The following is a 12,585-nucleotide window of genomic DNA, read 5'->3' on the forward strand; positions in this document are numbered from 1 at the left end:
CTCAACACGCTGATATATGATATGAATCGATAAGTTGATTGCACAAGAAGTCTTCATCTAAAAAGCATAAAACCTTTAAATATTTTGGGTTAAAGAAAAAATCAACCTTTGTCGTGGTGTATTTAATATTTCGCTATCTCCAAAGACAACGAAGATATCTCAAGATATTTGTTGCTGTCGTCGTACTGACGAAATAGAACGTTATTTTAAAATCGCTCAATGGCGGTCGTTTAAAAGTTCATTAGGGCGTTTATTTTTTTTGTAACGATAGTTCGGGGACCGGTTGGTGTTCAGAATGGCGCTGAATTTGATTCACGAGCGACGATAAATCTAAACGAACATGTTCATTTTGGATAGCTTTGGGCAATCACCATCGAAAAAACCACGTGGGATGATTCCCAAAATAAAACTAGGCAAAAACGCAATGGGGTTTTAATTTTTTCAGGTGCACTTTTATCAACGGATTTTATGACCCATTCAAAAAAAAATCTCCAACCAATATGTTTATATCTAAAACGTATAAATGGAATTAATAGGACCAAGTTGCAATTTAATTTTTGAAACAGTAATAAAGTGTTTTAGACACAAAGCTTTTGGAGCTTTTTCGGGGGAAAACTCAATGTTTATAGTACGGCTCGTACGTCTGTGTTCATCAAACAATGGGTATTGATTTGTGAATCCATCCTCGCTATGCGGTGCCGACCTCTCCAACCTTTTCGGGTGGTCTTCGGGTGGTTATTGTGGCCGGACAATGTTGATTTTTAAACAAAAACTTTTCATTACCATTACGACTAATTAAAAAGGCAGTTTGCATTGTGGCCGTCGACACGTTGCCGTTGAAACTTCCGTTTTCTCTCCTTTATTGAGAAACGGTGAACTCTCAACGGGCGGCGTTATTTAAAGAAGTTGCGTCCTCGAATGAATGCTCGCATTCTGCGTCTATTAGTTTTAACTTTCGAGCCACTTGGGAAACAGCCTCTATTGTTCGATTTCTTTTGGTTTAGGTTCACGTGCCGGACGTCGTAGTTCCTTCTTTTTTTTTCGAAGCAGTACAAATTCGACCGTCGAGTGCTCGAAGTGTCCTCCGGAGTCCAAACTCCACCAATCCGTAAGTACGCCTTAAACTCCGACTATTTTCCCTTCCTTAATACAATATTTGCGGAGAACTTGTACAAACACGTCGACACTTCGATTCCATTAGAGTGGCAAGAAGTCTGTCGAAGACAGCCCCCTTGTTTTTCCGTCTATAATTTTGGAATAACACCGAAATTCGTTTTGGGAACTATCGCTGATTCGTAACGAGATAATCAGTTTCAGCCAGGAAACAGAATCGATTGTGTCTGCATTTAAATTAATTCCGGTTGTTTTCCCGTATCCACGTCACGTCAAACGCGTAAAGGGTAGATTTCTATGTCAACTGAGAGGCGAGCGGTCACTGACACTCGACGTGTACATTTCTGAAATTCTCCGCAATTGTCTGCCTCAGACGGGACGTTAGATACCCAAATTTGACGTCTCCATAACTCCGGTCATATATAAATGCTCATCCCGATGATCGCGCGCGTTTAGCTTTGCACAACACGTTGATTGCGTGGTGTCTCCAGCTCACAATTGACATAAGACAAGAGGTGAATATGCAAACTCCTCCTCGCAACTCTGCGGAACGCTGATGTCACCATGTGTACACATGGCAAACGGATAAACAGAGATGTGCAAACAGCTGACGTAATCCTCCACCGCGACCATGGCCACGCAAAAATCCGTTATTGATTGTTCAATGCTACGCTCGACAATTTAATGCACCGAGATTATCAACCATGCGTAACTCAATTACGCAAACATACATGTTTTTGTCTTTTCTCTTTATATAAGTATTTCTTTACATTTTACAGTTATCAATTGAAGAGGTTGGTGTAATAATCAGCTATGTGCACAAAGTATAGTTTTGAGAAAACAAAGAAGTTTGGCATATGCCTTCCATAGTAATTATTTTTGTCTCTTTGTTTTCTTCTTTTTGTTGCTTCTGGCTTTGGTTATATATAAAAAAGGATGCACATGACCTCTTATTGCCGCAGATTAAAAATAAAAAACTAAAATAAAATGAACAGATATTATCTGTGAAATCTATCACCACAAGGTAAAACATAACTTTACTTCTTTTAATAACTACCACCAGCTAGGTCCTCAGTCTGTTTAAGATTTTCATAAAAATGAAGAAATTTCTTGGGTAAAAATCGTTGTACAATCGGCATGATGCTGTTGCATTTGGATGATTTTATGGGCAAAGGTATGCCAGTGATACGTCACTTAAGTTAATGGAAACTGTTTTGTCTTTTAGAAGCACGTACCCTCCAACATTGTGTCATTATGACATTGGCTTACATATACAGTGATACAATAAAGTCTACATACACCCCAGAAAATGATAATATCTCGCCTCCTCAAATGTAATTCAATGAATTTTTTAAATGAAGGATATTAGAAGTCTATATTATTTTAATACAAAGTCGAAACAGTTCGACCTGTGTTAGTTTTAATGATAGTGCTAGTGTAAAACTAGAACTAACACTAGACCTAGAACTAGAAAGTATCCTAGAACGTTTCTAGTTCTTGGTCTAGTGTTAGGTCTAGTGTTAGGTGTAGTGTTAGTTCTAGTTTTAGTTCAATAACAATATACAACATAGTGATATCTTATGCTAACTAGCGCTACTTACCACTGTCTCTAGAACTAACATTCGCACGTCTCTCAAGACGACTAAACCCGAATTATTCTCGGTCTAGGTCTTGTGTTAGCTCTAGTGCAAAACTAGGTGAACTTGGACTTGCCATAAATTAGTCCTTATACATTTAGACAAGTTTTTAATGACTATCAACTAGTTTTCAGTCATTTTGAGCAACATGAATTGTTTAAAAACTAGTTGTTAATGATTTAGACAAGTATAAAATTATGCTCAACCTATTATCAATTATTTTGAACACATGAGATGGCTATGAACTTATTTCGAAACATTTCGATCAATTTTGTTACCTTATAGACGAATTTTGGATAATGTTGGTGCAGTTTTCAGTCGTTGTGAGCAATCTGGACTTGCTATAAACTAGTCCTTATACATTTAGACAAGGTTTTAATGATTATCAACTAGTTTTCAGTCATTTTGAGCAACATGGATTGTTTAAAAACTAGTTGTTAATCATTTAGACAAGTATAAAATTATGCTCAACCAATTTTCAATGATTTTGAATAACATGAGATAGCTATGAACCTAGTTCGAAACATTTTGCTACCTTATAAAGCAATTTTGGACAATGTTGGTGCAGTTTTCAGTTATTTTGGGCAACCTAAACTTGCTATAAACTAGTCCTTATACATTTAGACATGTTTTTAATGACTATCAACTAGTTTTCAGTCATTTTGAGCAACATGAATTGTTTAAAAACTAGTTGTTAATGATTTAGACAAGTATAAAATTATGCTCAACCTATTATCAATTATTTTGAACACATGAGATGGCTATGAACTTATTTCGAAACATTTCGATCAATTTTGTTACCTTATAGACCAATTTTGGACAATGTTGGTGCAGTTTTCAGTCGTTGTGAGCAACCTGGACTTGCCATAAACTAGTCCTTATACATTTAGACAAGTTTTTAATGATTATCAACTAGTTTTCAGTCATTTTGAGCAACATGGATTGTTTAAAAACTAGTTGTTAATCATTTAGACAAGTATAAAATTATGCTCAACCAATTTTCAATGATTTTGAATAACATGAGATAGCTATGAACCTAGTTCGAAACATTTTGCTACCTTATAAAGCAATTTTGGACAATGTTGGTGCAGTTTTCAGTTATTCTGGGCAACTTAAACTTGCTATAAACTAGTCCTTATACATTTAGACAAGTTTTTAATAACTATCAACTAGTTTTTAGTCATTTTGAGCAACATGAATTGTTTAAAAACTAGTTGTTAATGATTCAGACAAGTATAAAATTATGCTCAACCAATTTTCAATTATTTTGAATACATGAGATGGCTATGAATTTATTTCGAAACATTTCGATCAATTTTGTTACCTTATAGACCAATTTTGGACAATGTTGGTGCAGTTTTCAGTCGTTGTGAGCAATCTGGACTTGCTATAAACTACTCCTTATACATTTAGACAAGTTTTTAATGATTATCAACTAGTTTTCAGTCATTTTGAGCAACATGGATTGTTTAAAAACTAGTTGTTAATCATTTAGACAAGTATAAAATTATGCTCAACCAATTTTCAATGATTTTGAATAACATGAGATAGCTATGAACCTAGTTCGAAACATTTTGCTACCTTATAAAGCAATTTTGGACAATGTTGGTGCAGTTTTCAGTTATTCTTTGTAACCTAAACTTGCTATAAACTAGTCCTTATACATTTAGACAAGTTTTTAATGACTATCAACTAGTTTTTAGTCATTTTGAGCAACATGAATTGTTTAAAAACTAGTTGTTAATGATTCAGACAAGTATAAAATTATGCTCAACCAATTTTCAATTATTTTGAATACATGAGATGGCTATGAATTTATTTCGAAACATTTCGATCAATTTTGTTACCTTATAGACCAATTTTGGACAATGTTGGTGCAGTTTTCAGTCGTTGTGAGCAATCTGGACTTGCTATAAACTACTCCTTATACATTTAGACAAGTTTTTAATGATTATCAACTAGCTTTCAGTCATTTTGAGCAACATGGATTGTAATAAAATATAAAATTATGCTCAACCAGGTGCATAGAACTAAAAATATTCAAGGTTAATGTTTTTTATTCTATCTTCTTTGTCATTCAAAATGAGCCCAAACATGATACGTTTAATTCCAATATTATTCGAGATATAAGCAACTTCCGGTATTTTTATTGAGCTATAACGGACACTGATATACTTTTTTTTTAGGACTGTATGTAGACTTTTTTGAGTTGAAGATATGATTATGTTTTGTGTTCCCCTTGATTAATAATAGCTTATATAGTTTTTATGTAAAATATGGAAATAATATGGACTTCTTACATGTTTTGTTAAAAAATTTCATTGAATTACATTTCGGGAACTGAGATATTATCATTTTCCGGGCTGTATGTAGACTTTATTGTATCACTGTACCTTATCGGAATAGTCTTGATCATATTTGAAAATCCTATACTTTGATAACGTAAACGGCTTTTTCTTAACAACAGCAGTTTTCTTAAAATACGGCAGTAAATAACATTTATAATCGTGTATCATTGATTGGGTGACACGTTCGACTTTGAAATTTTTACCACACGATTCAACTAGTTTGTACCATTCTTCTGGCAGGTAAAGTACTTCTTTCTTGCGTTTCTTTTTTTTCAATTTTTGCAAAGTCCTTGTCAGCTGGTAGAAAACTATGGCCAGGTTCCGGAAGATAATGAATGATTGTAGAGTATCTACCAGTTCGAACAAGGGCCATCATTGCGGAGTTCTTATTCTGGCCTATCTAAGGCAAACAAATAAGCATAAATGTTGCTAAGGTTCTGAGTATCTGTTTTAAAATTTACAGCATTCTGTGTATAATTGATGAACAGAGAGAGATGTACCATCTCATCTGACCAACGTTGGTCAGACCAGTCAGAGACTGAAATGTAGAATCTCAAAACATGCAAGTGACTGTAGACTAAAAAAGTCCAGTAATGCTTTATCCCAACACGTTTTGGAGTGTAAACATGAGTTTGATTTTAAGGATGTAAAAATCTTGGATTCAGAAAGCAATTATCATAATAGGCTGTTCTTGGAGATGGTACACATCAATTATACACAGAATGCTTATTCTGGCCGCCACAGTTGTCCGTAAAAATATACAACGATTTAACATCATTGGATATATAGTTATCAATGTAGTGCTTCAAAAAGGAAATGCTTCCATTGGAACCTTTTTTACCAATGGTTTCATTAAATATATACATAACGGCACTATTTGTTTTACATGAGTGAAATCCTTGATTACACCTAAACCTGACTGGCATAAATTATGTCCGAAGATGTTATCACCGGAACTGGCAAATTTTGCTGATAGTCATCATAGAATGCTTGAGCTTTCTTTAAATGGAGTTATTTCTAAACCAGTAGTGTTTTCCGTAAATCAAGACCACTTAAATAAGCATCCTGAACATTTTTATCAGCGTTCTTATAAAATCCTTCAAATATTTTGGAACTCTGTAAATTTCTCATAAATTGCTTTTTGCATTCACATCTGCTACCTTGCCTTTTTGCCTCAATTTGTTTCTTAACACTATTTATATATGCCTTTGCACTATTTCTTGCTGCCTTCCTTACATTCCATTTCCACTTACTAGGGTCCGCTTTCTTCCCTTGGACGAATCACCTGTTTCAGTATTGTTGCCATTTTGTAGAGAACTGTCACTGCTATCACTGTTTACACTTTCTTCAATGTAGTCTGGTTCAATGTCATTTTACCCAAAAATGGCGTTTAGTCGGTTATTGCACCAAATTCTTCAATTATATTTAAAGGAAAATGAAAATTTATCTCCTACAATACATAGAACCATTGGTACTCGCAGTACTAAAGCCCTTAGATGCTGGTAATAGAGGTTTTATGTATCTGAGATTGTCGCTATGCATAAAATTATCATCTCAAATATGATTAAATTCCGCAACGTACGCAAACATCGTCTTACGTGCGGTTTTATTAAATTGAGTCGTCTCGGAGATAGCGGCAGTAAATTTTGACTGGTATTATTTGTTTGCCGTGCTACGAATTATACGAATTTAATTATTAGATTATGATATCTTAATCCCCTAAGCGCTCGATTGCGAATGTAGATGCAAATTGGTTGAGGGAATACGAATGGATGGAGTTAAGTTTCTCAATTTAATCGTATTATCATGTAAATTTGAAATTGTTAATAATAATACATTGATGAAGTGAAAGTATTTTTATTGAAATCCGAGTTTGATGTTGAATGGATTTTGATATAAACAATAACGGTATGGGATGCATGGATGTAGAGAAATTTTGCCTGGAGGTGTTAACCGAATCCGAAACGAGCCGTTTACGGGGGTACTATCCGATAATAAACCGTGATTTGTTGCAAAATCGTTTGTATTGCTAACTAATTCTGAACATTAATTAGTTTGTAGGAGTTTAAATTAATCTCCCAAATGGGAATAGCCTGTGCAATACTGCGATCCGCTGTTCCCCATTGTCAGATGCAACCAGACAAATAGCGCCCTCCGCTCGCTAATTTTATATCCGATAGCGGAACTGTGTAGGACATTAGTGAACGTCTCGATATCCGTTGAAATAAACATGCTCTAATTATAAGTTGGCAAATGCAGATGCTATGTTAATAAATTATGGGAGTAGCTGTACTTCCTGTTGGTCGTGTTTCGTGTATTTATCGAGAAAATATGGCTTTGCATTATCTATAATACCCATTAAATAATAATTAGATTTATGGAAACTTAGGAATTATTTATAACACACTAAATCTTCATTATATTTGCTTTCAAATGTTGTTTACATCATTATTATATTTTTGTTCGATCTTGAGATATGATTTTTTCTATTTAAAAACTTGATTTAAATAGTGGGATTCAATACGCAACTTTTTTGTCTCTTAACATTTTCTCCTAAAATTGTTTGATCACAACAAAATAAAATAATACACAGGCTCAGGTGAATTAATTCACAGATTGGTTATTATTAGTCAAAGAAATGAAGTTATGACAAATTAATCTCAGCATTATTTTATTTTTTGTGATCAAACTAACAATTTGTTAGTTGTAAAATGTCAACAGATAAGAAAGTTGCAGATTTTACCGTTAACTTTAGAGGGCTATAACTTAGAGGAGAAGAGGTTTTGACCAAAAAGTTATATGAATATATACCCCTTAAAATCTTTCGCATCAAGTTAGATACTCCCTGTATAGGGTTCCGTTTAAAAACTCATAACAACCATGTTTATGAAAAACAAGAAATTATTTATGGGATACTAAATTCTCAATAAATTACATTTAAAACGCTTGCTATTTCATTATTATATCTCAACCCGTTCTTGAGATATAATTATTTAAAGTTCTATTCAATAAACTTAAAACAATAAAATAAGCAGAGTTAGGTTTAAAAAGTTATAACAACCAAATTTATGATAACTAAGATACTATTTATGGCACACTAAATCCTCATTAAATTAGCTTTAAAATGCTAGTTATTTTATCATTATATCTCATCTGGTTCTTGAGATATGATTCCTTAATATTTACCTTTATAAATACAATTAAATATATAGGGTTGGGTTTAAAAAATGATATCAACCGGGTTTATGGAACACAAGAAGTAATTTATGGCACGCTAAATCTTCATAAAATTGGCTTTAATATACTTGTTATTTCATCATTATATCTCAATTCGTTCTTGAGATACGATTTTTTTAATTTCTATTCTTCCAATTTATAAGTATCAAACACGTAGGGTTTTGATTCAAAAATCATAACAACCAGGTTTTAGAAAACTAAGAAATTATTTATGGCACACTAAATCCTCATTAAATCAGCTTTAAAATGCTTGTTATTTTATCACTATATCTCAACTCGCTTTTGAGATATGATTCCTTAATATTTGCCTTTATAAACACAACCAAATATATAGGGTTGGGTTTAAAAAATGATATCAACTAGGTTTATGAAACACAAGAAGCTATTTATGGCACACTAAATCTTTATAAAATTGGCTTTAATATACTTGTTATTTCATCATTATATCTCAATTCGTTCTTGAGATACGATTTTTTTAATTTCTATTCTTCCAATTTATAAGTATCAAACACGTAGGGTTTTGATTCAAAAATCATGACAACCAGGTTTTAGAAAACTAAGAAATTATTTATGGCACACTAAATCCTCATTAAATTAGCTTTAAAATGCTTGTTATTTTATTATTATATCTCAATTCGTTCTTGAGATATGATTCCTTAATATTTACCTCTATAAATACAACCAAATATATAGGGTTGGGTTTAAAAAATGGTATCAACTAGGTTTATGAAACACAAGAAGCTATTTATGGCACGCTAAATCTTTATAAAATTGGCTTTAATATACTTGTTATTTCATCATTATATCTCAATTCGTTCTCGAGATACGATTTTTTTAATTTCCATTCTTCAAATTTCTAACTATCAAACATACAGGGTTTGGTTTCAAAAATTATAACAACGAGGTTTATGAAAACTAAGAAATTGTTTATGGCATACCAAATCCTCATTAAATTGGCTTTAAAATGCTTGTTATTTCATTGACATATCTCAAGTCGTTCTTGAGATACGATTATTTAAAGTTCTATTCAATAAACTTAAAACAATAAAATATGCAGAGTTGGGTTTAAAAAGTTATAACAACCAAATTGATGATAACTAAGATACTATTTATGGCACACTAAATCCTCATAAAATTAGCTTTAAAATGCCTGTTATTTTATCATTATATCTCAACTCGTTCTTGAGATATATTTCCTTAATATTTACCCTTATAAATACAATCAAATATATAGGGTTGGGTTTAAAAAATGATATCAACCGGGTTTATGAAACACAAGAAATTATTTATGGCTCAATCCCCATTAAATTGGCTTGAAAATGCTTGTTATTTCATCATTATATCTCAATTCGTTCTTGAGATACGATTTTTTTAATTTTCATTCTTCGAATTTATAACTATCAAACATATAGGGTTTGGTTTCAAAAATTATAACAACGAGGTTTATGAAAACTAAGAAATTATTTATGGCATACTAAACCTTCATTAAATTGGCTTTAAAGTGCTTGTTATTTCATCATTATATCTCAATTCGTTCTTGAGATACGATTTTTTTAATTTTCATTCTTCGAATTTATAACTATCAAACATACAGGTTTGGTTTCAAAAATTATAACAACGAGGTTTATGAAAACTAAGAAATTGTTTATGGCATACTAAATATGGCTTTAAAATGCTTGTTATTTCATTGACATATCACAACTCGTTCTTGAGATACCATTATTTAAAGTTCTATTCAATAAACTTAAAACAATAAAATATGCAGAGTTGGGTTTAAGAAGTTATAGCAACCAGGTTTATGATAACTAAGATACTATTTATGGCACACTAAATTCTCATTAAATTAACTTTAAAATGCTTCTTATTTCATCATTATACCTCAACTGATTCTTGAGATATGATTATTTAAAGTTCTATTTAATAAATTTAAAACAATAAAATATGTTGAGATTGGTTTATAAAGTTATAACAACCAGGTTTTTGAAAACTAAGAAATTATTTATGGCACACTAAATCCTCATTAAATTAGCTTTAAAGTGCTTGTTATTTCATCATTATATCTCAATACGTTCTCGAGATACGATTTTTTAATTTTCATTCTTCGAATTTATAACTATCAAACATGCAGGGTTTGGATTCAAAAATCATAACAACCACGTTTTAGAAAACTAAGAAATTATTTGTGGCGCACTAAATCCTCATTAAAGTGGCTTTAAAGTGCTTGTTATTTCATCATTATATCTCAATTCGTTCTTGAGATACGATTTTTTTAATTTCCATTCCTCGAATTTCTAACTATCAAACATGCACGGTTTGGATTCCAAAATCATAACAACCAGGTTTTTGAAAACTAAGAAATTATTTATGGCACACTTAATCCTCATTAAATTGGCTTTAAAGTGCTTATTATTTCATCATTATATCTCAATTTGTTCTTGAGATACGATTGTTTTAATTTCTATTCTTCGAATTTCTAACTATCAAACATGTAGGGTTTGGTTTCAAAAATTATAACAACGATGTTTATGAAAACTAAGAAATTATTTATGGCATACTAAATCTTCATTAAATTGGCTTTAAAGTGCTTGTTATTTCATCATTATATCTCAATTCGTTCTTGAGATACGATTTTTTTAATGTTCATTTTTCGAATTTATAACTATCAAACATGCAGGGTTTGGTTTCAAAAATTATAACAACCGAGTTTTAGAAAACTAAGAAATTATTTATGGCACATTAAATCCTCATTAAATTGGCTTTAAAGTGCTTGTTATTTCATCATTATATCTCAATTCGTTCTTGAGATACGATTTTTTTAATTTTCATTCTTCGAATTATAACTATCAAACATGTAGGGTTTGGATACAAAAATCATAAAAACTACGTTTTAGAAAACTAAGAAATTATTTATGGCACACTAAATCCTCATTAAATTGGCTTTAAAGTGCTTGTTATTGCATCATTATATCTCAATTCGTTCTTGAGATACGATTTTTTTAATTTTCATTCTTCAAATTTATAACTATCAAACATGTAGGGTTTGAATACAAAAATCATAACAACCACGTTTTAGAAAACTAAGAAATTTATTTATGGCACACTAAATCTTCATTAAATTGGCTTTAAAGTGCTTGTTATTTCATCATTATATCTCAATTCGTTCTTGAGATACGATTTTTTTAATTTTCATTCTTCGAACTTATAACTATCAAATATGCAGGCTTTGGATTCAAAAATCATAACAACAACGTCTTAGAAAACTAAGAAATTATTTATGGCACACTAAATCCTCATTAAATTGGCTTTAAAGTGCTTGTCATTTCATCATTATATCTCAATTCGTTCTGGAAATACCATTTTTTTAATTTTCATTCTTCGAATTTATAACTATCAAACATGCAGGGTTTGGATTCAAAAATCATAACAACTACGTTTTAGAAAACTAAGAAATTATTTATGGCACACTAAATCCTCATTAAAGTGGCTTTAAAATGCTTGTTATTTCATCATTATATCTCAATTCGTTCTTGAGATACGATTACTTAATCTCTACCTTTATAAATACAATCAAATATGTAGGGTTGGCTTAAACAAATTATATCAACCAAGTTTATGAAAACTAAGACATTATTTATGGCATACTAAGTTCTCATTAAATTGGCTTTAAAATGCTTGTTATTTCCTTATTATATCTCAACTTCTTCTTTCTATACTTGAGATACGATTAATAATAAAGTATGGATTTAAAAATTTGTAACAACTAGGTTGGGTTGGATTTAAAAAATCATAATAACCAGATTTAGTAATCAATAAATATTTGAAATAAACTTGCTTAAATTATAAGTTTGCAATGCTAGATGCTGTGTTAATAAATTATATGAGTAGCTGTAGTTTCTGTTGTTCGAGTTTCGTGTGATTATCGGAAAACTACGGCTTTACGTTATTTATAATATCTATTAAAACGTAATTATTAATAAATAATAATTAAATAAATAAATTAATAGATGTTTCTTCGAAATATTATTAAAAATACAATGAATATCGATCCTTAATGTTTTTATTCGATTCGCTTTTAAATTATTCATTCGTTATTTACATTATAAATCTAACATCGAGTATTCCCGCCAAAAAAAAAACGTATTGAATAAAATTTGTTGGTTAAAAACTCAACGTGATTGTCGTAACATAAAAGGATTTCTTCCCTCGCTATAGAGTTGGGTAAAATGTTCAAATGTATTTTTGAAAAGGTA

At 31.2% G+C, this 12,585-nt stretch overlaps 1 protein-coding gene across 3 annotated transcripts in view; it reads left to right on the top strand.

Moving 5' to 3' along the window:
- The window catches only part of LOC111416731 (uncharacterized), a 129,154-nt gene that overhangs the window by 60,786 nt on the left and 55,783 nt on the right, over window positions 1-12,585 (top strand). Inside the window, exon 2 of one of the 3 annotated variants that reach the window (XM_071199727.1) lies at window positions 1,005-1,108. The exons of the other annotated variants lie outside the window; for them this stretch is intronic. The gene's annotated coding sequence lies outside the window, so the exon portion shown is untranslated. The remainder of the gene's footprint in view (window positions 1-1,004; window positions 1,109-12,585) is intronic. 3 annotated transcript variants of the gene reach the window in all.

The sequence above is a fragment of the Onthophagus taurus genome, chromosome 11, assembly GCF_036711975.1.
Source record: "Onthophagus taurus isolate NC chromosome 11, IU_Otau_3.0, whole genome shotgun sequence".
Taxonomy (NCBI): domain Eukaryota; kingdom Metazoa; phylum Arthropoda; class Insecta; order Coleoptera; family Scarabaeidae; genus Onthophagus; species Onthophagus taurus.